This window comes from Ambystoma mexicanum, chromosome 10 (assembly GCF_040938575.1).
Source record: "Ambystoma mexicanum isolate Mex_15411 chromosome 10, UKY_AmexF1_1, whole genome shotgun sequence".
Taxonomy (NCBI): Eukaryota; Metazoa; Chordata; class Amphibia; order Caudata; family Ambystomatidae; genus Ambystoma; species Ambystoma mexicanum.
The window spans coordinates 1,037,380,481-1,037,406,976 of NC_090932.1; positions in this window are offsets into that span (position 1 = coordinate 1,037,380,481).

Genomic DNA, 26,496 nt, shown 5'->3' on the forward strand with positions numbered 1-26,496 from the left:
AGCTAGGCAAGACGCTTGTGAGAGGCTTCTTTTGAGTTGTCTTACTGCCTCGGCTTGTTCTGGACCCCATTACCACTTGACTCCACCCTTCAAAAGATGAATAAGGGGTCTGGTGATCTCTGCATAGCCCTCAATGAACTTTCTACTGTAATTAGTCAGTCCAAGGAGGCTCCTTAGTTCCCGCAGTGTTGTGGGGTATTTTAGTTTCTGGAGGGCTTCCACTTTCTTTTCCTGTGGACAGAGACCCTGAGGAGTAATCTCATGCCCCAAGAAATGAACACGGGTTCTACACCACTCTGCTTTCTGAAAGGAAAGTTTTGCTCCGGCAGCCCTCAACTGTGTCAGAACGTAACAGATCTCCGCTATGTTCCTCAACAGTTGAGCTTTTTCATGGGGACATAATCTACATAAGCCAGGTTACCCCTCTCACCCCGGTCGGGCATGGCTTTATGTAGAAAAATGTTGAACTCATTGCCGGAGTTGAGGTATCTGAAGGCAGTCCAGGTCCATGTGCACTGCTGGCCCCCAGCTTGTATTGGTCCTCCCTACTGACAGGTACAGTCCAGTATCCATTGGTCAGGTCTATTGCAGTGAATACCTGTGACCCCTGGACCTGGGCCAGCCCTTGGTCAATGTAGGGAAGAGGCCATCGGGAAGTATGGACCCGTTTGTTGAGCTCCCTAAGGTCGGTGCAGAGTCTCCACTGGCCGTTTGGCTTCAATATCCCCAGCACCGGATTATTGAAGGTGCTGTGGACTGGACGGATTATCCCACGGGACTCAAGGTTCTTAATGATTTCAGTAAGGGACTCCATTGATGCGAGAGGCAAGCGATATTACTTCACAAACACTGGAGTCATACGAGGTTCAGTGGGAATTTTTGTTGCGTGGATGTCAGTGCGACCACAGTCATATGAGTCCAATGCAAAGAGATCTTGAAAACTTGTTTTAACTTTTGCTTCTGCTCCAGAGTCTCACGGGCATCAGCTAGGTTGACTCTCTCCTCAACCATCTGCCTGAAGCCTGGAAAGACTTCTGGTTTCCCTATTTCAGCATCCTCCTCCAGCTGGGTGTAGATGTCCCTGGTCAGAGTGCTGATTTGGGCTGGTGGCTTCAGGTGGGAAAGGAAGCCCTCATGGACCTGGAAGATCACCTCATCCCTTCTGAAGTCACAAGTCACATCTTCCTTGCCATAAGGGTAGTAAGTGTACACCAGGAAGTTCCCCCCATGCCGGGTAAATATCCTGTATGGTGTTGTGTTGTCATCACTGTCACTGTCAAAACAGTCCTTGGGGATTGGTCCTAACAGTTAATTTCCTAAATCAATGGAAAAATGTCGGCCATCAACCGCCATTCCAATAATGGTGCCTGCGGCTAGAGTGATACTTTTTAAGTCGCTGTTATCCACCTCTATTGGAATGGTGTCATGTTCTACATTGACTAGTGGTGTTGGGTTTACCCCCAACCCTTGCTGTTGGAGAGAATCATTTAGATGAATATAGGCATCTGGGTTTTTCAATTTCTGTCCTCTTTTAATTTTCACTTCCAGGGAGAATTGTCGGGTCCTTTCTGGGATGGTGACTTCCTCTCCAATCTGAATTTCAACTGCATACGGTAGCAATTGAGCTGACCTAAATGCTTTCTTTGGACCATCAAAGCCCATGGGATTATCCGATAATCGGGACCAAGCATTGAAGTTTATTACGTCCAAACTAATGGCAAAGCGATTGAGAATATCACTGCCTAAGTAAAAGGCGGCAGTGACGTCTCGCACGACCCAACAATTATGAACTATGCTCTTGTTGCCTATGGAGATTTTGAGCATACACCTGCTTGGCAGGAGATGTTTGGAATTGGGTATTTCCAGATCCATTTCCCATTTGTCTATGAGTCTAAATGTGGGAATGGCTGGATCTTTTGGGAGTTGGCGGAACATGGCTTTGCTGATGAAGCTCTTATCGTTGAACACACACACTCGGCGTGAACAGAGTCCTTCCGCTCATTTAACTGAATGGGGATGAACAACTGCTCTCCAATTTGCTGAATATCAGCCAGGCTCTGAGCTGATTTCACATCTTTCTGGACTATAGGATGTCTGATTGTGGATTGGTAAAGAATTTCAGAGTGTTTCCTTCCAGTGTGGAATACCACCTTGGACTGGAAGGAAGGTTAATTTTCAGAAATAGAGAGGACCCCCCCATCACCAGTCTGTTGTCCACTGCTATTACTGTCACGTATGGAATTTGGTTGTTCTGGAAGTGAAATTCTACTTGGTTAGGTTTTTGTCCAACCATGTGGCAGGTGCCGTTTAAACTAACATGGTTGACACTTTGTTTCAACTTTATTGGTCGGCTAGTCTGGGTCCAGAGGACCTTGTTTACACAGTCTATTAGGGGTGACAGCCTTCTCACGAGGTCATTCCCTAGTAAACAAGGGGTGCCCTCTGGAGTCACTACTATGAACGGGTGTTTCACCTTGTGTCGCCCAATTTTAATGTCCAAATCCGCAGTCCCCTCAATGGGAATTTCCTTCCCGTCTAAGTTCTGAAGTTGTCCAGGAAGAGAGGTGAGAGATATTTGGTAATTCTCCGCCCTTCCTGAATTTAGTTCATCAAAAGCCTTTTTGGACAGAAGGGTAGCTTGGGATCCAGTGTCCACCAGTGCCAAAATTGTACCCTGCCCCTGTATTTGTACCGGGGCATAGAATCTTCCCTCCTTCTCCGCAAGGGGGCACAGATAATGCACATTTTTGGACAACTGGTGGGCTAATGTTCTAGTTTGGGACATAGAGAGAGAATAGATTTGGGCAGAATTCTGTGGAGAGCCTTGGAAATCTGAAAGAAAAAGTTGGCAACTGGAGATAGGAGAAGTTTTGAGTTCCCCTGGTTCCGGTTCTGTGCCGCCCCCTGCGCCCCCTTTTTGGAGGCAGTCACCAGGATGGGTTTGAACCAGGGGATTTTGATGCCGTTGGTTCTGGGATTGGATGATGGGCGGCGCTAGCTCAGTCCCCACATCTACCCAGTCTGAATGTGAATCCTTTGGGACCCATTTTTCTTTGGGAGGAGTTCCCCCATCTCTGAAGGAGAAGATCCTTTTCCCAGGATCCTCTGAGGACCCCTCTCCTTCAAATTGGATGATCTGTACCTCCTCCACAAAATGGGTCTGTTTGGGTCCTTTGTTTCTCCTACCCCCTCTCTGCTCCTTGGGTGGCAGACTTTTAGGGACAGGAGAATTTGTTTCCGGTTCCTGGGTTTCCAGGGGCTGTTTACAAGTGGGGAAGGAAGCCTCCTCCCAGGCTTTACACCCCCCTTCCCCTTGTGCCTCCTCCCTGGGAACCAGTGGTTTGTCGGGGTGCTGCCCCCCCGTCATTGATCTGGAGCACCAGTTCCAGAGTTTGGGGCATTCTGTGCCGGCATGCTCATCTGAGAGTTCTGTTGAGCCCTCAGCATGTGACCCAGATCCTGGGCCATGTTTTGGACCTGGCGCTGTAACTATGAAACCCGCTCAGGGTGATACAGGGTTCTGTTTTCTCCCCTGGGCTGATCCCGGGAAGGGTAGCTATCCCTTCTCTGGTAGTACCCCAGGATGGGAAGATTTGGGTACCCCTCCACCCTTGGCCTCCCCTCTCCTGGATTAGGTTGTCTGGGCTCAGGAAAGTGGGGAAAGAAGGATGGATTATTCTGGGGTTGGACATTTTGTGGATTACTGGGGAAAAGTTCTACCCAGGATTTGGGGAATTTCTGCCCTTGTGGGGAAAGTTAGGAGGGGAGTTCCCTGGGTTAGGTGCTTGGTTGGATCCCCCCTTGGGCTGGAGGAGTCCACACATTACCCAGGATGGGTCGGTTTCCCTTGTAGCAGGGACTTACATAGTCAGGGGAGTGAGGGATCCCATTTTTGGGACTACCTCCTTGGTTCCCTGTCTGTGACTGGCCTGAGGGCCTTCTGGGCTTGGAATTATTCTGTGCAGGCAACTTTCTAGGCCTCCACATCTCCAAATCCAAAATGGGGGCAACCTTTACCTCTGCCACCTTAGCAGCGGCAGGGGTGCTGGTCGGTTTGGGGCTTTTCTGAGCATTATTTTTATTTCCTATGGGCTTCTGCACCTCATAGATTGGGGCGGCCTGTTCAATGACTGAGTCTAGTGACCTTTTCTCATGAAAATCTCTCACTAGCGGGGTCATGATGTATTTTGGCAGCGCATGGAAAAACGTATTAACAAATTCTTTACTGTACGTGCGCACCCTTTTGGTAGTCTGCACAAAGGCACGCTTCAACTCCTGCACAAATTCCTGTGGGCCTAATACTCCCCACATTGTAAATTGTAGGCTGCCTTGAGAGCCTCTTTGGGATTTCTATGAAGAGAAAAGTGCTTTTGGATGGCCGCCCTATATGTGGACCATCTTGAATGATTTTGGTCCTCCAGCCCCGCAAACAAACTGGAGTATTCTGGGGAGAATGTCCATTTTACATACTGATTGCAGCTACTGCTGTCTTTCAAATGGAAAGTCTCCATCGTTTGCTCAAAGAGCGCTAAGTGTTCCCACACAGAATACTTGGTGTTCTTGTGATAAGGCATGATGACACTCCTTATTGCCTTAATCTGTTTTAAGGGGTCCTTTTGCCTTATTGGCCTTTTTGGTTCGGGTGACCCTGGTCCATTCATCCTCTGACTCAGAGGCACTGCTCCCAGAGGTGCCCGTCTGATCTTCCAGGTTTTCCCAGATTCTGTGATCCTGGGAATGGCTGGCAGAATGTGGGGTCCTAGTCTCCTGTGTCCTGGGACGCTCAGGGAGTTTTCTGATTCCTCCTTACTCCCAAGATTTGATGAGTACCCCCCCACTGTCCTAACTGGGCAGAGGTTTTCAGGATGCCCTTAGTGGGCCTACTCTCCTGGGGGTTCCCCACTAAACTTCACAGTACTTGGGTGCCCATACCCAGATGCCCGCCCATTCATGCCTGGGAGGTACTGGTCCATGAGTCACATACTTCTGACTGGATAGTAATTTGCCATCCCTGTGGCCCTGGGCTCATGTGCGCCAGGGGACATGGGGGTGGCAGAGTCCAGGGCCTGGGAGAGATGAAGGCCTCTGGTACTAGGGCTCCTGAGGTTATGCTCAGGTGTTTCCCTTTCCCAGCGAACCTCATCTCTATCAGCCCCTGCTCCCTGTGCCATGCAAGAGCCTGAGCTTTCTGTTCCTCGATCAAGGCCTTACTAGACTCTATCAGTCTCTCTTGCATGGCTACCTGTCGCTATAGACTATCATTGTGCTGCTAGAGAGCCTCATTTTCTCTCTGTGCTTCCTGGTTTGTCTTGGAGTACTGGGACAGTCTTTGCTGCAGGAGGGTTATCTCCTGCGTCCCGTCCCTACTGGCCTGTTCATTCCTTGCCAGAGCATCTTCCACCCTCCTGGTGTGCTCTAACAAGTTTTGATGCTCTTTTTGGAGGTCACCCAGTCCCTGGAAGGCCAGGAGATTTTCTTCCTGCTTCCCTTTTAAGTGACAGACTTCCTGGCCTAAGCTATCCCTTTCCTGAGCAAGAGCCTGCCCCTGTGCCGCCAGGTCGTCCCTCTGTCTTTGAAGGGCACCAGCTTTCTGGCGCTCTTCCTCAAAATCTGCCTGGGTGTCCAGGTCTTTCAGAAATAATGTATTGCTCTCTGCCTTCTCTCTATCTAGGTGCCTTTGCAGGGTGACTACCTGCTCTGCGCATGCCCTATTGAAATCCAGTTGTTGCTCCAGCTTTTTCTGGCTCTGCAGTAGGGAGTCAAAACCTTGTTGATACTCCTTCTGCAAGGCCAGAATTCTGGTATCCTGGTCTGCCTTTTCCTGTTGCAGGATACCCATGTCCTCTTTCATTTTAATTAGATACTGCCTACTTTTGTTTTCTGACTCCTGGCTCCTCTGCAGCCTCTGCTCAGAAGAGTCCAGATCAGATTGGGCCTTCTCTAATGCCAACAATTGCCTACTTGCCAGATCTTGGCCTTCAGCACATTTGTCCTGTATGACTCCCATATATAAATATAAGTATGCCGCTATCCTGGCAATCTTGTTGTGCTCATCCTTGGCCTTAGATGCCATATATAGTTCACTCAGGGTCTCTCTAGATATCTACCCCAGTTGCAGTGACCGGTTGTGTGATCGCCTGCAACCACACATTCTGGTCCTGCTCAGTCCATTCACCACTCACAAATAGCTTATGTAGAAGGTATTCTCTAACTATCTTGATGTCTACCAATGTCACCATTCTGGAAATTGATTTCCTTCCTGATTTACAGAAGTTTTTATTTTATTTTGCAAAACAGACCGTTTCCTGAGAGTGTTCCTTTTTGAGGGGTGCTTTTACAGCATAACACAGCGCGGTAGCCCCACAGGATTTATGTATCCTATCAGTTAGCACACTGTATTAAGATGCACAAGTGGTAGATCTAATCCAGAAGTCCCGCTACAAGCCCCCAATCTGTAATTGAGTTTAATCCAGCACTCCAACTCCAAGTCAATGCTTAGTATGGGATGCCCAATGGAAGCCCTTATTTATATATTTTTATGTCAAAAGTTCTTTAAATCTGGATGATGAACCCTTATATAACACCCCTCTCTTTGGATCTCCCCAACCTTACTGAGCCAAGAAGTAGGTTTGTTTTTCAAATTAAAAGGTTTATTTCAAGAATTGAACAATATATATATCACACGTTTATGAATAGAATAATATCTGAATAGCACACTTATGAATATGAACAATGATCAGCAATGGGTAATATTACAATATCAACAATCTCTTTAATCAGTTAGGAGTAGGAATAGGAAGGATACTGTAGCAGAGGATACTTTATATGGATTCAAGGAAATGCAATAATAGGAAAGAATGCAGCACAGAAATAAAACTTGATATGATTTCCACAAAAGACAATATGATCACTCTTTCCCCTGTGGCTACTCACTCCTCCCACTATGCAATATGAAGAGATGGAAATGAGGGCACACAGGTTTCAGAAATACAATCAATAATGCAATTCAATCCCAGTTCCCCCAGCAAGCTTAGAGAGAACAGGTATGATTTTAAAACAAGTCAATCACTTTTAAATGTGGTTTGCAATGAATGGGAAAAATGCTAAAAATGACTTTAATTCACTAAAGGAGATTCAGGATAAGTGAGAGTTACTTTGGATTGGTTCAGGTCAACACTAGCAATGATTTATGAATGATTATCAGATTGAAAACGAAATTCAGCAGTTGCAAACAAGAAACAGCTATTCTGACATGTGGTGAAATTTAACCAAAATGCAATTCACAGCAACTTTTCTGCGTGCGGGAAACGCGATTGCGGAAAGACTATAAGGAAAATGACCGTTGAAATGGATGGAATAGTATTACTTTAAGCTAAGAGACTGTTATGGACAGTTCTAGACTAGATACTCACTCCTATGGCTTTGGAATGGAGTGGGCCCCGTCAAAGATCTGGTCAAGGGTTTGGCTGGGATTCTCTTGCCACTGGACAGGTCTCAGCACTGGGTTCTGCTCTCAGCAAGGCACTGCGGTCTGCGTGGCCCTTGGACTAGATCTGATGGGTTCTGGATACAGCTCTGCTCTCTGGGTCTGGATCTGGGTTCTAGCACATGGTTCTTAGCTAGAACAGCAAAACAGCTCAGCCAGGCTGTTGAATGGTTTGGTTAGGCCCCATGGAAGTTTAGGGGTTAGAATCAGGTTGCAAAAGATTCTGATGCCTCTGAAAAAGGTTCAGCTTGTGGTTTAGACCTCTCTGCTTTAATGATCCAGAGTTTGGTTCTAGAGCTTGGTTATGGAGTCTGGTTTCTGGATCTATGTCTGGAACTTCCTGCAGGGTTCTTCACCAAGAAATCAGTTGAGAAGTGGAAAGTGTGTCCTGTCTGTCCTCAGCAGTACCTATTTATGTATTTCCAAAGTGGATGGGGAGGCTGATTCTACCATGCCCAACCCTCTAAGGATCTGATAGGTCATAGGATTCCCTGTCTCCTGATTGGAGAAAGGATCAGCGTGTCATCCTGTGTCATCTTTATGGCTTAGCGGAAAACCTTCCCCTTTGCCTCTGTACATAGTATCTTATTTTTCATAAAACACATATTCACAATATAGACAACTTGTTAATACTACATAAATCACATGACAGATTAACTAAGGTACATTTCTGTTCAACTCTCATCTTCCTAAGAGCTTTGATTCAGAAAGACCACTTTTTGCGCTTTTGGTGGGTTTTTCAATATTATTTCTGCACCATTTTTTAGACATGCATGCACACCCTACTGAGCACAATTCTGTAATTTTTCCGGTTCCTGGCATAAACACAGTAGCTACAATATGAATAATTCCGGGGTTTGGTCTCAGAACATTGCACAGAGTCCAGCTTAGTCTTCAACTGTGAGCAAATTTTTCACTTTAACAATCTCAATGTTTCACATTTTTGGCAGTTCGGTACAATATTTTATGCGCATTTGCTGTGCTTTCTGAATCCACACAATGGTCAATGATTTGTCTCTGCCTCCAAGGTCTGGGTTGACTCAGAAGTCACATGTCTCTCCTTCCTGCCAGCAGTTTGTTGTCAGTCACACCCAAATTAGCATTTTCTATTCAGCCCAACGTTTCCTTTGTCTGCACTGAGAGCAACAGGCCAGGGTGTCCATCCTAGTTTCTATTCACAACAGCCTGTCAATCTCTTAGCCAAGGGCAGGAGGAAGTCTCCTTTGTCCAGGGAGAAGGTGTGGAATTCGTTTGAACACAGTGTGGGGAACTTTAACTCTTAACCCAATGTCTAAAAAATATCTTTTCTTATAATATAACTCACATTTGTAACACATACATTAAACAATATCTTGCTTCAAGCCTTTTCAGAATATGGTTTTAAATTGTATCCACCTCTTAGGCTTCTGATAGCAAGTCTTTCTTTGGCATAGTTTAAGTTCCATGTCAACTTTACCCAAAATTGTTTTAAAACGCTGGCGTTTGGTAGAGGTGAATAACGGTATTACACCCATTTTTGACAGATTTCTTCCAGCAAACATTCCTCAAAAGTGTACTTTGTTCAAATACAGATACACTTCTGTGGACCTTATATTTATGTAGATTCCAGAAGGAGAATGATGTTGACCACCCAACAAATAGGTTGGATCTTTTTGGGTGGTTTGTAAGTCATGATTTCTACAAATTTGACACCAAATAAAAAACAGATTTTTGAAACAAGCTCTGTTTCTTTTGCAATGATTTTGCTCTGTGAGCAGCCAAATGATGGGTTTTGGCAGTGGTCTCCTGTGTTACCACTGACATAGGCAAACTTAGATGGTGGCCTATTTTTCAGGTTTTCACTGCGCACTTCCTGGTGATTTCTGGCAACCATTATGATGTTTCTGCTGCCAGCAATGCACAGTGATGTTGCAGGGCTTGGATTAGTGGGTTAAGACATCCCACAACATCTCGGTGGACTTTCCAGGGTTTGTTCATAACCCAAGTATTTAAAATTAGCACATGTTTTATTCAGTCTTATACCATGGGTTGGTTCAAAACAAAATGAAAAGGAAACATTCCAGTGGTGAGTGCCATCATACACTCAAGAACAATCACAATGTTTTCGAAACATCTGAATCATACGGTATGGTGAATTGTTCACATGCGTCCACGTGTCCGAGTGCAGTCATTATGCAAAGTCCAGGCAAAGTCATTTTGTACTGCAAACATTTTCACAGCAAAACAATCACTTTGCACAGTCCATGAATCAGGATTTCTGTCTGCAGTCTCTTTTCAGCACTGCAAATTCACTTTGAACCGGACAAATACTCCATGAATTGGGCCCTAAATGACTAAATGGCTATATGGCTACCTAGCAGCACATTTCTAAGAATTTCAAGAATTTGCAGGAGGAAATGCAAAGGCACGCATTGAAAAATCTTAACTCTATTTCCTTTGAAGAGAACTAAATAAAAACGCTCCAGGATAACACCCTTCTTTTCCCTATCCCACCCACGTGCCCATCTTTCCTGAACAACCTTCCAATTTGAACCTTTAACCTTTGGCCCCTCAAGTCAACCTCCTACTTTACCTCACCCTAGCTTGGTCGCTATCCCGCTTGAGTTGTGAGACGTGTTGCTCTATCTTGTTCTATATTGTCATATTGTCATCTTTTAATTCTTGAGAGCAACAAATTCAATATTTTCCCTACTGTCTCTTTTGGATCAGAGTGGCCAAAGTAATGTGTTCCTCCTTTTCCTTCTACTTTTTTCTTGTGGCTTGTGTCCTGTTCCCTTTCAAGCTTCTATGATGTGTTGGGAAGTTATTGATGATACCTTAGCATACTACCCCCCACCTAAAATGAATAATACCATATTTTAGATACCCTCATTCTGCTCACATTTTTCCTTTTTGTTAAATGCTCAGATACATTTTCTGTGTTGATCAACATGAAGTGGTTGAGCTATTTTATTTACTTATGGTATGTTATGGAGGGAGGGAACAATAAGCATATTTCTTTGTATTATCAAAACAAGAATGAATTGGTGTGAGGGAAACAATTGATAGATGATATTCCATAAACAGTGTGAGTGTTCAAGGACAACCAAAACATGTGTGAAAAATGGCCTTTGGACACAGTGATTGGCTATTCATTGGACTGTGGTCACGTGCCCAAAGTTTGACATGGTAACATTTTGTAGTCAGGGTGAGCTCTCTGGTTCAGGTGCACCCCACACACTTGTAGTTCAAAGTTGCAGGTCGTCAGGAGCTCCTGGCATCTGCTGATATAGAACGGCTCTCCTTAGCTACAGTTGCATGGTTTGCTGATAGCAGTCTATTCCTTTACTATCTGTTCCGAGTCCATTTTCAGGCTGCACTCTTTATTAGCATCTCAGTCAAAGGGTGATACCGTGGAATGGAATGCCCACTCTTGACTTGAGCCCCTTCATTGTTGGCTTGCATGTTTCATGGCCCACCGCAGTGTCCTTGTATCATGCATGTCTGATGATGTCCTGGGCTCTGGTCTGCAGTGAGCCTTCAGAATTAGATCGCACTGAAGCATCTCACATTCAGTCTCTGTTTTAGTCCTCATCAGAAAGGGTGCTTCCTATTTAACGATCAATGATGTGACCGCTTTCTGATTATTTAGTGTGTTGCAGCTAATTGATCCCACCCACATTCAGATTACATCTCCCAGAAAACTTGGCAGTGTCTTATCTATGATAGGGATTACATTCTTCTCCCAGACAACTTTCTTGATTTTGCTCTGAGTTCTCTGGTGGACTAACTGGTTCCACTAGTGTTTTTAGTAGGGGGTATGCTAGCCGAGATATATTTTAACTTCCACTTTGCAGCAAATATATGCCTTTTGCACGAGAAAATAAATGCTCCAATTTTTAGGGGATTTTCTGTTGATCGAATTTGTTATTCCAGATTGTGCAGTGAGGTCCCCGCGCAACCCACCCACTACATCTCAACAGATCAACCCCACCAAAATTGTCTGATCCCCAATCTAACATCTACATTTTGGCAGTAAAATTCAAGCAAAAAAAGAAGAGCAAAGCAGTTAGAGCTGTTTTTATTCTAGCAATATACCTGCTACCCTTTCTTCCAGCTATCCTGAGGTCATCAGGTTGGGCCTCTGTCCACAAGGGTCTCAATTCTCTCAGCACTGATAGCTGGGTTGCTTTGGGGGATCGGCAACACTTTCTTAGCCTTATACCTCTCAGACCTCTTCTAGATTGATGACCCTCTGTAATGGGACAATATTGAAAGATCTCACTGGATCTTCCTTTCAACTTCTTCTTATATGTTTCTCTGCATACTTTCCTCTGCCCTCTTCACTTGATCTTCGCCACAATTTTACACTTTCTTTCCTCTAACAGCTCATCCCCTTGTCCCTACTTCTTTCTCCATTCTCCAGAGCCTTTGTTCCTTTCTCTTTTCTCCATTCTAAAATCTCTAGATATTTATCGTCTCCAATGATTACATTTCCCTTCGCTCTCCTCCATCCCTCACTGACCCCCTCTCCCTTTCTGCATGACTTCATGATGTCTCCTTGTCTCCAAATTCCCACACTGTCCCTCAGCCCTGGCCCACTAGAATGCATGTTAACTCTGGCAGAAGGGGCTGAAATCTGTTACTAACCTGGCCAGCTGGTTGGATGAGGGCTGCATGTCCAGGCCTGTTTCAGTTGTAGCTGCTAGTATCTGCATTGTTAATGGTGGTTGTGAAGCTTCTCAGTCAGAGGGCATCAAAAAGAGTCTGCCACTTTGGAATCAAGAGGCCCGGCTTTAGTGGCCACCTGACTCGGAGCTGATGCCTCTTTAGCATGGGTTCTCTCGTCTCCCCTTGGCTGCAGCTCGTGTATGTTTGTGATTCCCTTGTTCTATCTCTCTGCATTGAGACATAACCAAACATAAATGTATTTGCATGCAGGTCACAATCTCTTCCATCCTTTCCCCCAAACGCAAACGATGTGGCTGTGATCACAGTCACTGTCTATGAATCCGGGAACTAGAGCCCTTCAGAATTATTGAAATCTACCTTTAGAGGAATTGTTAGTAACCCTGATCACTATATTGGGAAAGGAAGAGGGGTCGAAGGGGACTTACTATACACCCACTTACTTAGTGGGTGGCCTCCCTGGCTCCAGGGACCCTCTACTTGCTATGCTTCCCGGCCTCACCACTTGGACCCAATTACAGTTTACAGTTGACATGTTCAGTTTCGTATGCAATTTTAGTTAATCAAATCTTCCAGATTTCTACAGATATTCTAAGTTCATAGGTGTAGTCCAATGTAATATATTGTAAACGTTATCACCTAGCATGAAAATCAGCAAACAAATAACAAATAGACAGGACTGTGATTATGAAATGAACACTTGTGCCACCACAATCTCACAGGGGCAAATTCTTAGTTACTTTCACACACACTCATGGTAAGATTCAAAGCCGAGGAAACCTGCCCAGTGTCAGCCCCTGTTATACAATACAAATACATTTTACTTTTAGGGTAGACATACCAGGTAGAATTATTAATATTCTTTTTTTAGCATGGGCAGACAGATAAACCAAATAGCATGCATTATATGTTTAGCACTCTATTGCCCAAGCAAGGAATGGAAACAATATTATGCGTAACAAAGAGTAAAACATTAGCTCTGTTCGCATAGAGTTGTCTATGAGAAACCAGAAACAATTCCAACTGTTACAAACTCAAGCTGAGTCTAATCCAATGCCTCACTCACTATGGTCTCATCTTGTCACCCTAGAATTCCCACACTGGCTCCTGAAAGTTTGTAAGATTTATTTCACTACTGACAGAGGATATTGGTCATGGGCCACAAGAACCTGATAAACCAGGGCCAACGATGTAAATCAACCCATACTAAGAGAACTACAATGAAACACACATGTTGCCTCCCTCCTTTCCAGGAAAAGCTCTATGGAACCAAGGTCTTGCTCACCACTTTCATAGAAACCGAGTCTGACTTTGAGACTACGGTAGATCACCTGAAATTCGAGAGGATCTGAAGAACATTATTTTTCATCAAGGTATCTTTCTGTAAGACACATGGGGCCTCATTACACGGTAGGTGGTAAACCATGGCGCTATTAGCGCCATGGTTCATGCCGGTAATTTACTGGTACCGCCTTGGAGGAAAGGGGAATTACCACCCTATTCCAAGGTTGGGAAGGCGGTAATTCCTCCTTCCTCCATTGCCCTTCCCCATTCCCATTTTTGCCCCATAGGGCATAATGGGAATGGGGAAGGCGCTAATTACGGTACTGCAAATTGCGGTACCGTAATTAGCACCCCGATCCCTTTGCGGGTTCGTTTTTTAACGCCTGCTATAAGCAGGCGTTAATGTACCAACCCGCAAAGGGACCTCGTAGTAAGGCGTTAAGGGTTTACCGGTACCGGTAAAATACCGGTACCGGTAAACCCTTACCGCCTACCGTGTAATGAGGCCCATGATCTTAAATTGGCCCTCTTGCAGAGATGACATCCCCATGCACAAAGCAGTACAACATTACAGACATGAAATTTAGCCACTACACTTTGTGCTAATATTGACTGCTTCCCCATCCGGAGCGGGTGGAATGAAGTCTATGATCAAATTTTAAACTTATTAGGGTTTAAACATGTTTATATTTTGGGTATCTGGGCGCCATAACATTGCACATGAAAGGGAAAATGAGCTCTTGTCAACCAGAAATAATCTGAAGTGTGCAAAACCTGCAATTTTTTTTCTTTTTCTAATCAGCTGCATTCAATCATTTAAAATGTTCAGTAATAGAGTCCGCCAGGGGGCGTGGAGCATGAAGGACTTGTGAGCTTGCGCTCCGTCTGCACCGCAGGGCCTAGTGCGCTTTTAGGATCCCCGGCCAGGATTTCTAAGCCGCCCCAGAGGAGACCCCAGTCCTCTGACCAAGCCCCACCCGCCCAGCAGCCCAAGAAGCCAGCCTCCCCCGCCGCAACCCCGGAGAGAGCCACTGTGAGGGGGAAAGACAGAGCCCGCCTAACGTGACCGGCGTTCAAGGCTGGGGAGACACTTTCGTGCCCTTGCCGGGCCGGCGCTCCGGTAGTCCACAGGAGCCGCCAGCGGGGCAGGAATCACCACCCCCTGCATCTACCAAAATAGCGAGGTAGCCGGGCGTTGGGGAAGGCACCCCCACTACCGTTGTCTGGAGGGAGACACCAGGTGCCAACATCCAGCACGTAGGACCCCGCGACGCAGGGAGAAAAGTCGAGGCCGTCCCAGACCCACAGCAGTCCCCCTGGCCAGAGAAGATGGGCCCGCCCCACGCAGTTCCAAGCGCTCCTCGTCCGTCCCCCGCGTGAGCGCCCAGGTGCCCGGACCACAGAGGACCCAGAGAAAGCAGGCCCCGAAGGGCCGCACATGTGAGGGGACCCGCTCCAGCTGACCCCGGCCTCACGGAGGGGCCCGACCCGACGCCAATACAAGGTGAGGAGCCGGAGGGCGGAAAGCGAGTTGTTGTCGTCGTGGTGGCTTGAGCCCCCCCCTCCCACCCTCAACCCAACCGCTCAGCTTCACATGGCGCACGGACGGTGGGGCCCAGTGGGTTGATGGCGAGCCGAGGGAGCACGGAAGTGGAGGCGGCAGGGGAGAAGTATAATACCGGACGCCCAGGCTTTGGCACCACAACAGGGCCCCTGAAAAGAATGCCCGGGCCCTGACCACAGAATTCCCTTGGTGTCCCGGAGATAATACCACCTAAGGCCCCACCTGAGCTTTTAGATCTATACTGGGGGAACCAGCACAGAGACACCGCCTCCCGGGTGCCTGGCCTGGCCTTGATCCTGGAGCAGACCCCACTCCCCGGAGCGATCCGCTTCCTGCAGCAGTTTCACTGTCGGCCCCCACCCCAGTCCGAGGCCCCCGGAGCCACTATGCCTGCCGTAGGGGATCCACCCCCAACCCCACTCACTAAGGATGACCTCAAAGATATCCTCCAAGAGATTAAGGCAATCCGCACAGATATACAAGCCTCCATTGTAGACCTCAAGGGGAGAGTGGAAACCCTGGAAGACAAAATGGAGGGGATGGAAAACAATCATATCCAGGCGGACCTCATAGATATGAAGTATGAGGCCAGGTTAACAGACCTGGAAATGAGAGAGGAGGACAAGATTCTCAAGATGGACGATTTAGAGAACAGGGAACGTCGAAACAACCTGCGCATTATGGGGGTGTCCCAGGAGAAAGGGGAGACACCTGCGGATGTGGGGAGAAAAGTTCAGGGCCTGATTAATCAACTCTTCGCACTGAAGGGGGGCAAAGAGGTCCAGCTAGAAAGGGCGCACCGAGGTGGAGGAGGTGCCGGAGGTGGCCCAAGGTCCATCGTTGTGAGGTTTCTGCGCTACAGGGAGAAAATGGAAGTATTGGAGAAGGCAAAAAGGCTGGGGAGCTTCGTCTTTGAAGGTGACACCATTTAGATATACCAACATCTATCTGCTCTTACGCTGACACGCAGGAGAGAATGCCGCCCACTCACACAGTGGCTAACAAGCCAGGACATGAGATACAGATGGTCCTTCCCGTTCACCCTATCCTTCAAACGAGCGGGGATGGACTACAGAGTGATTAGCGGTAAGGAGGCTACACAGGTCCTACAGGTGCTCAAGGGAGACCCTCCGGAGGAGCGAGAAGGAGCAGGAACACAGCCTAGAACAGAAGCTGATAGGGCACCGGTGGGCCCCTGGTCGACAAAGAAGAAAACAAAGGGCAGGAGAAAATTTAAAAAACCTAACACCCCTCCGCCGGAAGCGGGAGGTGACTGACGGAATGAGAACGAGTGGCTGGGACGCATCAGGAATCTAGCGACACAACCCCGGCCGGGGACATGATCTTCGACTAGGAGAACTGCGGTGCACAATCATGCTTTTGCCCTGGCGGCTTTCCTGTTGGCAGGCGTCACAAACAGGGGAGCGAGGGAGAGGGGGGAGGATTGGTTGGGGGAAGAAGGAATTCTCTGGCCCTCCTCGGATCCAGCGTTAATGGGGGACAGGGCCGCCCCCGCCGAATCAGGAAACTAATGAACACCATGCATAGGGGTAATGGCAGACAGTGAAAGAAAGGGCCGGGTCGAGACGATCAGACTTGGTTCACTCAACGTCAAAGGACTTAACTCCCCAACCAAGCGCTCCCTTTTGGGGTGAGAAATGAAGAACGCAGGGGCAGATGTCCTCTTCGTGCAGGAGACCAGATGGGTGAGGGGTGAGGAGAGGGCCATCCCCGGGTCGCACGTGGGCCAGGTGTTCTGGGCGTCCAGCACCACCAAGAGAGCCGGGGTCAGGATCCTGCTCCACAGGCACCAAAAACTAACTGAGGTTTCTCACTGGGAGAGGGAGGATGGGAGGGTTCTGGTGGTGTCCAGTAATCTCCACAACTCCAGGGTCTCCCTAGTATCCATATACTGCCCCAACGTAGCTCAGAAGGAATTCATGCAAGGGGTTATGGGAGAGGTGATGTCCAGGGCGGAAGGTCTCCTGATATTGGGTGGAGACCTCAACATGTGGGCTGACCGGGATTTAGACCATAGCGCGGGGGATACTCGACCAGGCAGTGCCGGGGGAGGTCGGGGATGGGGCCTCAGGGACCTGATGTGTGAAAAGGGTCTGGTGGACATCTGGAGGGAACGCCACCCGAGGGCAAAGGGGTACACATTTTATTCAGCAGCCCACGGAACTAGGACAAGAATAGATTATCTCTTCACAGGTCACCAATTCATGAGTAGAATAGACGCGTTTGATATTCCTCCCATCAGTTGGTCAGACCACGATATGGTCTGGTCAGACCTAAGCATCTCCGGTTTAAGGGCCAGGGAATCCCTGTGGAAGTGCAACGATTTTCTATCAAGGGACACCGACTTTAGAGAAGAAATGTCATCAGCAATTAGAGAATTTTTCGAGCTAAATGACACGGGCGAAGTGGCTCAGGAAACGGTATGGGAGGCAGCGAAGGCAACCTGGAGGGGTAGGCTGATAAGTGAAGGTGCCTCCAAAAAAAGGGTAAGGACCCTCCTAGCTCACAGGTTAAGGTCAGACATACTCTCCCTAGAATGATCTGAGGGGAAGGGGGAAGGAGAGAAAGAGAGAGACCTAGACTTGGCGAGAGAGAAGAGACAGGAACTCAGGGACCTAGAATTGGGCAAAATAGTAGCCGGACTCCAACACCTGCGTCAGAGGTACTACGAAAAAGGGGATAAGGCTGACGCCATGCTGGCGGCCAAACTCCGAGGCCAGAGAGTGGACAGGTGGGTCCAACGAATTGGGAACGATGCAGAGGAGGAGAGTACAGACCCGGAAGGCATAGCAGAGAAATTCGCTAGTTTCTATGAGACCCTATATGGGAGGGAGGGAGAATTGGAGAGGGAGGTGCGGGAGGTATACCTCGAGGGGGTCTCTCTCCTGACCCTGGGAACGCTGGAGTCTGCAGCCCTCGATGCCCCCATAACAGAGGAGGAGGTGCTGAAAGCCATTTCGGGCCTGAAGGTGGGAAGGGCCCCGGGGGAGGATGGATTTACCACTGGATTCTACAAGACCTTCTCGGGCCTACTGGCGGGCTTCCTAGCAGGCCTATTCTTGAACATAATGAAGACAGGGAAGGCACCCCGTCATTTGGTAAAGCACTGATCACAGTGATTCTGAAGGAAGGGAAGGACCCAGCGGACTGCCGCTCTTATAGACCTATCTCCCTCCTCAACGTGGACGCAAAGCTATTCACGAGGATTATAGCAACGAGGCTGGACGGCCATATGCCAAACCTAATCCACTCGGATCAGGTGGGTTTATACAGGGGAGACAGGGGGCAGACACCCTGCGTAAAACTCTACGCCTCATGCGGATCGCAGCTCCGATGGGTGAGAACCCAGTCTTAGTGTCCATCGACGCCGAGAAGGCGTTTGATCGGGTCGACTGGGAGTACCTACATGGGGTCCTAGAAAAGTTGGGGTTTGGAATAGGGATCAGACAGGCCATCAAAGCCCTATATGTGTCACCATCTGCCAGAGTCACAGTCAATTGTCGCCTGTCACGTACTTTTGGCCTCCAGAGAGGGACGAGGCAGGGTTGCCCCCTCCCCCCCTTCTCTTCGCCATGACCATTGAAAACCTTGCAGAGTACCTCAGGGGTTCCCCCATGGTGCGGGGCATAGTGGTGGGAGACCGCACCTTTAAACTCGGCCTGTACGCAGACGACATCCTGCTACACCTGAGGGAACCCATGCGCTCAGTCCCGGTGGTCCTTCAGATAATCGACCAGTTTGGTAGTTTCTCAGGCTTCAAGGTTAATGTAGGCAAGTCGATGATCTTCCATTTGCTTCAGAAGTCGATAGGTGCATAGCTGAATTGCCCCCTCTGGGCCTCCTGGTCTGTGTGGGTGGGATGAAATACCTGGGGATCAACATTGTAAGACCTAATGAAGACCTGTGCCAGGCAAACTATCCCCCCCTGTTTGAGAAATATTTCAAGGAAATGGAGGGTTGGGGGAAGGGACACATTTCATGGATGGGTAGAATAAATGCATAAAGATGAACCTGCTCCCTAGAGTGCTCTACCTCTTCCAGCCGCTTCCACTGGAGGCCCCTGAGGCATACCTTGGAGAAGCCAGGAGGCGCATAGTGAAGTTTATATGGCAAGGCCAGAAACCCAGAATAGGTTATGAGACCCTCACCCTTCCCAAAGAAAGAGAAGGTGTTGCACTCCCAGACCTCGATACACATCATAGGGCCACCCAACTCAGAGTTCTTGCCCCCCACCTTAGAGAAGACCCTAACAAACAGTGGGTCTACATTGAGAACTCCCTCGTAAGCCCAGTTACCATAGGTGAATGGTTGTGGGTCCCACTAAAAAAGCTCCCGAGAAGGATTAGGGACCACCCGATTATGGGAACTATGTGGAAGGCACTAGCAGGGAAGGGACCCAAGGAAAGAGTCACAACATGGCCCTCCCCACTCGGTCACATATGGTCCACTCCAGTTCTAGAAGAGATCCCAGGACACAAGCATTACCAGTCCTGGTTCGAAGCGGGGCTCTGTAGGGTTGGCCAACTGGTGATGGTGGACTCCTTCATACCTATGCAGGAACTAGAGGAGGCTTTAGGTATCGGCAGACTTTCACCACTCCTATACCTCAGACTTAAGGGAATCCTAATGAACCCAAAACTGAAGGAATGCATACAGAGGAAACTCACCCCGGTGGAAAAAATATTGGACTCCCACACGGAAATGAAGGGCCTCATCTCCCTCCTGTACACTGCTCTTCTGACCCCCCGTGAGGGAACCACCAGGAATCTCAGGAGAAAATGGGAAAGGGACCTAGGCTGTACCATCGGGGATGGTCTCTGGGGGAAACTCTGTACTAGGGCCTTCAAGACGTCGATTTCATGCCATTACAAGTCTAACGCTGTCAAGCTCCTCCACAGGTGGCAGTACGACCCGATCTCTCTTTCTAGGATGTTCCCAGACAAGGCTCAAGTGCGCAGATCGAAACCGACTGGCTGCAATTCATGGAGGCGTTTGCCAACACAGAGGACAAGCCCTGAGGGTAGCCGAGCTTCTCCACCCGGCCCGAAACAATTTTTTGTGTGGACCCCTTTGCATTAGAATCATGGGAGGCGATTGTATATAGTTGGCCACGGGCCCGGCTGGTGCTGCCCGAAGAGAAGACTCTTAAAATGTGGTCACTGAGTCCCGAGAATGGGGGGGGGGGGGGTTGAAAGCATTAAAGCCTTATGACAACGTTATATTTTGAGGTTGTTATGGGCGTGCGCCCAATGTACACTATATGCATAAGCTTGCTTTTCTTTTTCTTGAAAACCAATAAAAACTGAATTTAAAAAAAAAATGTTCAGTAATAGTACAAACATTTGAGACTATAAAAAGGGGCACCTGTACTCCATACATAGGCAGAATTCAACTTAATTCTGCTGCCATAATGGGGTAATTCTTCTATTGCAATGCATCCCTGAGAGTGGTTCTCCCTCTGGTGTACCTGCTTGAACTCCGCCTGACCAACACATTGAGGGCCCGGTCAGGAGATGCTGTTGTGACACAGCTGTGATTGGACTGTTTTCAATCTAGAATGACACTACATGAGTTGTTAGATTTAAAGGTGACATTGAGTACATGTTAACTTCCATTGTGGACACAGGTTCTGAATTAAAAGTAGCGGGTTATCATCTGTATGTCTTTGGGAAGGAGACTCCTGGCAAACTTCACAAGCAGTAGTCACTGTATGAATGTGCCAGGGTTCTTCTTATTTCGCTCTTGATACATGAATTGGAGAAATAACACAGTTAGCAATAAGAAAACCCAGCAGGTCAAATAGTGCTAAATAAACCAGGAATGTTACACGAATAAATGATGTCATTAATGAGGAGTAAATAACTGACACCTGCTATGACAAGAGCCTCAGAAATCTCCAAAGCCACATCCTCTCCTACCTCTTTTGAATTCATCATCTCTACTATTGCTCTGCCTCACTCGGTTCACATCATCTCCATATACTGTCCTCCTGGTCCCACTAGACCATTCTTTGATAACCTTGGGCAACTCCTTGATTCTCTTTCCACTAAACATCACTTCACTCTCTTAGGTGACCTTAATGTTCCCACTCCAGCCACTCTCAGAAATGTGACCTTCAGTCTTTTCTTAGTGACCACGTGCTCCACTCAATCCGTAACCTATCTCTTTAGATCTCTTATTCATCTCTACCTCTACCTCTACCTCTCCCTCTCAGCCAGTAATACTACTGCCACACCATCCATATCTGATCAATTAATTGTTTCCACCACCATTTCCTTTCCACCCTCTGACCTTTCATCACAACATGCTTCACCTATTATTAAAAAGAAATGTATACCTTCTGCCACTCACCCCCTCCCCCTCTCTCTCTGACCTACAGTTCTCACTCTCCACCTTCACACCTGATGCCTCTTCCACCAACACTGGCTTCTCCAGCCTCCAATCCCTGTTATATGACTCATTCTCCTCTCACTTCCCGCTGCTTACTTTCACCCCTAGATCTCAGCATTCACAGCCATGGGTCACCCCATTCATATGTTCTCTCCACAAAGACATGCCTTGCCTGCTGCACAAATGGAGGTGTACCCACTCCATGAGGACCTACAACTCTACCGCTCCACCCTGAACTCCCTTCAATCCACTCTTGGTAGAGCAAAAAAGAATTCTACCTAACCCTCATTGACTCTCACCCTAAAAATCCTCGCAAGCTACAGGCAACTTAAACTCACTCCTCACTCCTCCTAAATTTATCAACTCCACTTTCACAGCTAATTACCTAACTGAATACTTTGCTGCAAGCACAAATGTCCAAAATTAGAGAATCGCTTCTGACCTTCCGCACACTCCCTTCTCAGACTCGGTCTACTCTACCATCATCCTTTGCCTCCATCTCCCACTTTAGTCTCACTGACCAAGTCATATCTCTAATTATGAAGACTAGGCCCTCTTGTGCATAATCAGACCCTCTTGTTCCCCAGCTAGTCAAGCCTATTGCCATTTAGCGGTCTTTAACCTAGATGAACTTTTCGACCTGCCCCTTGACTCAGCCTGCTTTCTCTCTGTTTTCAAAACAGCCAAAGCCATCCCTCTCCTGAAGAAGCAAGGGGCTTACCCCAACCGGCTGGCTAATCTTCAACCTGTGTCTCTCCTTCTGCACTACTCTTAAGTGGTTGAAAGGGTTGTGCTCAACTGTCTTACCAATTTCTTAGACATCCACAAACTTAGAGACTTTGAGACTCCACAAGTAGGTTTCCACTCCTGTCTCTCCACGGAAACTGCCCTAATGAAAGTGTCCAATTTCATTACCTCTGCTAAGCACTCCAACCTATACTCACTCATAATTCTCCTTGACCTGTCTGCTGACTTTGACACTGTCGATCAAACTGGCCTCCTTAATACTCTCTTTCTTCTTGGGATTCACAATCAAGCCTTTGCCTGGATTAACTCCTACCTTGCACATCACCAATTCTCTGTCTCCTGGAACAACAGCTCTCAACACACTCCTTGGTGTTCCACAAGGGTCTGTCTTATGTCTGCTCTTCTTAACTCTCTACACCTCTGCTCTTGGGGCACAAATCTCCTTCATTGGGTTATTTAACCAACTGTTTGTGGATGACACCCAAATCTTCTACTCTTTCCCTGAACTCTCATCTGATCTTTCTGTCAAAATTTCCAACTACCTCTCTGCGATTAATTATTGGATGGCTTTGCACTCTGCCTCTCCAGTTTCCACCTGCCACTCTCCCCTACACTTCTTCAGCGAGAAACCTCAGCATCATGTATTACCTTTCTCACACCTTCACTACTTTCATCCCCAAAATTGGAACAGCAGCTCACCTCCTAAATATTAGGCAATCAGCCACCTCCTTCTTTCAAGAGCACCAAGCATCTTGTAACCACTCTTGTCTTCTTTAAACTGGACTAATATGCCATCATCCTCTTTGATCTCCCCAAGTATGCTTTCCGTCCCCTCGACAAGATCATTAATTTCACTACCAGCACTCTCTTTCTTTGAACACCCTCACTTCACACCTACTTTATTTATAATTTTTGTGTATCTTTTTTATTTATTTATATCGCGCTGAAAACCCTCGTGCATCAAAGCGCACTTTTAGACAGGTTCACAAACATAGCCTAGGAATGGGACACAGGGAGAGAATGGTCCTATAGAAGCTGTGCAATAGAAGGTTTACCTAAAGAGGAGTGTTTTCAGTGACCTACGAAAGGTCCTTGTATGCGCTTCCTGTCTTAGCTTTAGAGGGATTGAGTTCTGGATGTGGATCTTAGCTGAGCAAATAGGAAAATATCTTCTGAGACGATTAGTACTCTTGAAGCTTGAGCAGGTGACCATTGCCAGGTTTGAAGAGCGCACAGTTCTAGTAGGTGCGTAACAGGGCACCAATGCTTTCAAGTAGAGCGGGGCAGATCCATAGAGGCATCACTGGACCAGTGTAGCCACCTTAAAGTGTATGCACTCATGCAGTAGGAGCCAGTGCAGGGCTTTCCTGTACTTGGAGATGTGTTCTCTCCTGGGTATTCCCTTTATGCATAGTTCTGGATAGATTGGCATTTTTGAAGACAGGTGTTATTTTCCCCAATCAGGAGGGCATTGCAATAGTTCAATCTTGAAAGAACGATTGCTCTGTCTATAGTCAGGCCTTTTTCCTCCGAGAGGAAAGGTCAGATATTTTTTAAAAGAAGAAATTATGTGCAGTTCCTAGCAACCTGAATTACATGGGCTTCAGCACTCATGGAGGATTCGAGACACCCAATGTTTTAACTTTACCTAATGTTGGAATACTACAGTTCAGAATTGTGAATCTCTGGTAGTCAAGGCCCAGTTTACTTCTATTTCTTGAGGAGGTCCAATGCTCAGTAATTCGGTTTTCCACTTTTAAAACACATCCAGTTGATAGTCATCCATGACTCAATTAGACTGTATGTGTGTTGAGGTTAGGTACATCGAGGTTGTAGTCTCCAGTAATCTCTACAACAAGTTGTGTGTCGTAGGCGTAGTTGCTAAAAAAATAGGCCTGTTCCTCCAAGAGTCCACAATGCGGTGTAACATTGAAAAGGAGTGGCGATATGCAAGCTCCTTGTGACACACCACAATTGTTGGGGGCTGGTGAAGATGAAACATCCCCTCAGCAGATTTTGGACATATGCTGTTACAGTAAGTACTGTACCCACTCAGTTGTATCCTTCAAGCAATTGCCTGTGTCCTCTAGCGTGTGGAGATGGTGCTTGTGATCAAGAAGGTCGAATGATGCCGGCAAGTCCTGAGTACCAACAGTCCAATCATTCCATTCTCAATCATTTCCATCATATGTATCTGGAGGACAATGAGTGCCGTGTGATGGTCTGAAGCTCGATTGCTGAGTGTTTAAGAGGCCATTATCTTCCACAGAGGCTTGAGCTGAGACATGGCAACTTTATCCAAGATATTCAACTGGAAGCTGGAGTTAAAAGTGTTGACTTCCTTAGGATCAGGCCAGGTTTTTCAACCAGGGGGGGGGGGGTTCATCTTACCTTCCTCAGGCTGGATGGCTGATGATGCAAAACCGGGCCAGATTTACATTTCTTCACTTGGTTCACAAATCTGTCAACGGTCTGGCACCACTGTATCTAACCATCTCTACTCAACTCCACAAACCTTCTCATAATCTCCACTCTGCCTCCGTGACTGCCCTTGTGGGTCCTCAACCACCTTGTGCTTCCCCCCGCTTCCGTTCTTCTCTCTTCTTGCTCCACTTGCATGGAATTCTCTTCCCCCAGACATCCGAGAATAGTCTGCACAGATTTGTTCAAAACCAAACTAAAAGCCTACCTCCTCGCCTCTGCATTACCTTCTTAATCTACCTCCCATCTGCCTGCTAGCTAACACGTTTGCCTTGCCTCTAACCTGTCTATGTCCCTCACTCCCTCAGCCTCCACTCTAGCACTTCACCCACCATGGTCACATCCCAAGCACAGCTGGCTGTACTGCCTACCTGCACTTAGAAATGTCCAATGTTAATTGTCTTTAATCTATGTATGCCTGATTATGTATTGTCCCAGGTGACTGTTCCATTTGTTTCCCTCCACAGAATGGTCAGAATGGTCAGAATGCCCCTCAAACTCATCCCATTGTAAGAAGGTCACTGCTTTCTGTCAAATCTGATTTCTTCTCTATTGTACATTCTACTGTGACCAAAAGAGCATTGTTTCTCATGTATACAAATAGATAAATAAATAAATAAATAACTAAACACATATAAATGTATAAATATATTATAAATTTGTTAACAGGCTTGTGAGCAGTGCACTTGCAGCATATGGGGAGGTCGTCTGCGAGTCACTCTCTTCAATAATTCAGAAATCTTGAATCTAGAGAGCTCAAAATTGGAACAGAAAGTGGAACATCAGCCACACAGATGCTTAATGCCTATCTACTGGGAACTTCACCAGTGGGATGGGATGATGACCCATAACATGTATGACAAGCAGTTGGTCTGGCCAGTGGTACTTGGTGAGTTGCTATAGAATAGCAAGCTGCCACCCTGCCATTGTGCAATCCAATAGAGGATTTTTGTGCCGTATATTGGAAAAGACCATCCAACCTGACTCAGATGTGCAACAATCAATATCAGTGTTTGTCTCTGGGTTGTTGCTTTATGGTGATCCCGAATCCCATAGAATGAATACACAGGAGTAGGCCGCAGAGTTGCTCTGCTGTCTGCGCAGTGGGAGAGAAGCCTTTTTTCCTTGGCTGTCACTGAGTGGTGTCACTGAGTGGTGCTGGGCTAGAGAAGGAGCTGTCCTAAAAAAACTCAATTTTCCCACTGAGGGGCCGCAGAGTTGGTCGCAGAGTTGCTCTGCAGTCTGCGCAGTCCACGCAGACTAGGATGGCCCGAGAGCTGGAGGTACGTGTGTGCCATTAGGAGGTTTCAAACACTACTCTGCGTTTCCTACTCCAGTTTACTCCCGGAGTGCCTCCTATGTTCATCTGGTACTGGCTATGCTACTATGTTTCGAGAGTGACTGCAGGCTTTGCTTTTGAGCTCTCCCAACACAGACCCAGGAACTGATTTTGTACAGTGCATTGCCTCAGGGCGCCACAAGAGATTTGCTGTTGCGGCCTGCTGTCCTTTGTCGTTGCGATGTGCGGCCCCTGGACAGGATAACTCTCCCATTGAGGACTTCCTCTGATCTTGTTGCCCTTTTGGGGCTCGTTGAGGGTGAATCTACCTATGCGGATATGTCTGCCCATTGACTATTACAACTGCATGATCCGCTCTTTCCTTATCCCCTCCCCTTTTACCCTTCATTTGACTTACCTACTTTCCACTGTTGGGCAACAAGTGAGGTGTGGGTGGAGTGGTTACCCGGCTCATCAATCTGGGATTAAGGAGTGATATAATGGGGAAACTCAATCCCCCCAAACCCGGCCCTTTTAGGGCGGTTACTCACGCCTCTAAACAGTCACCCCGCTCCT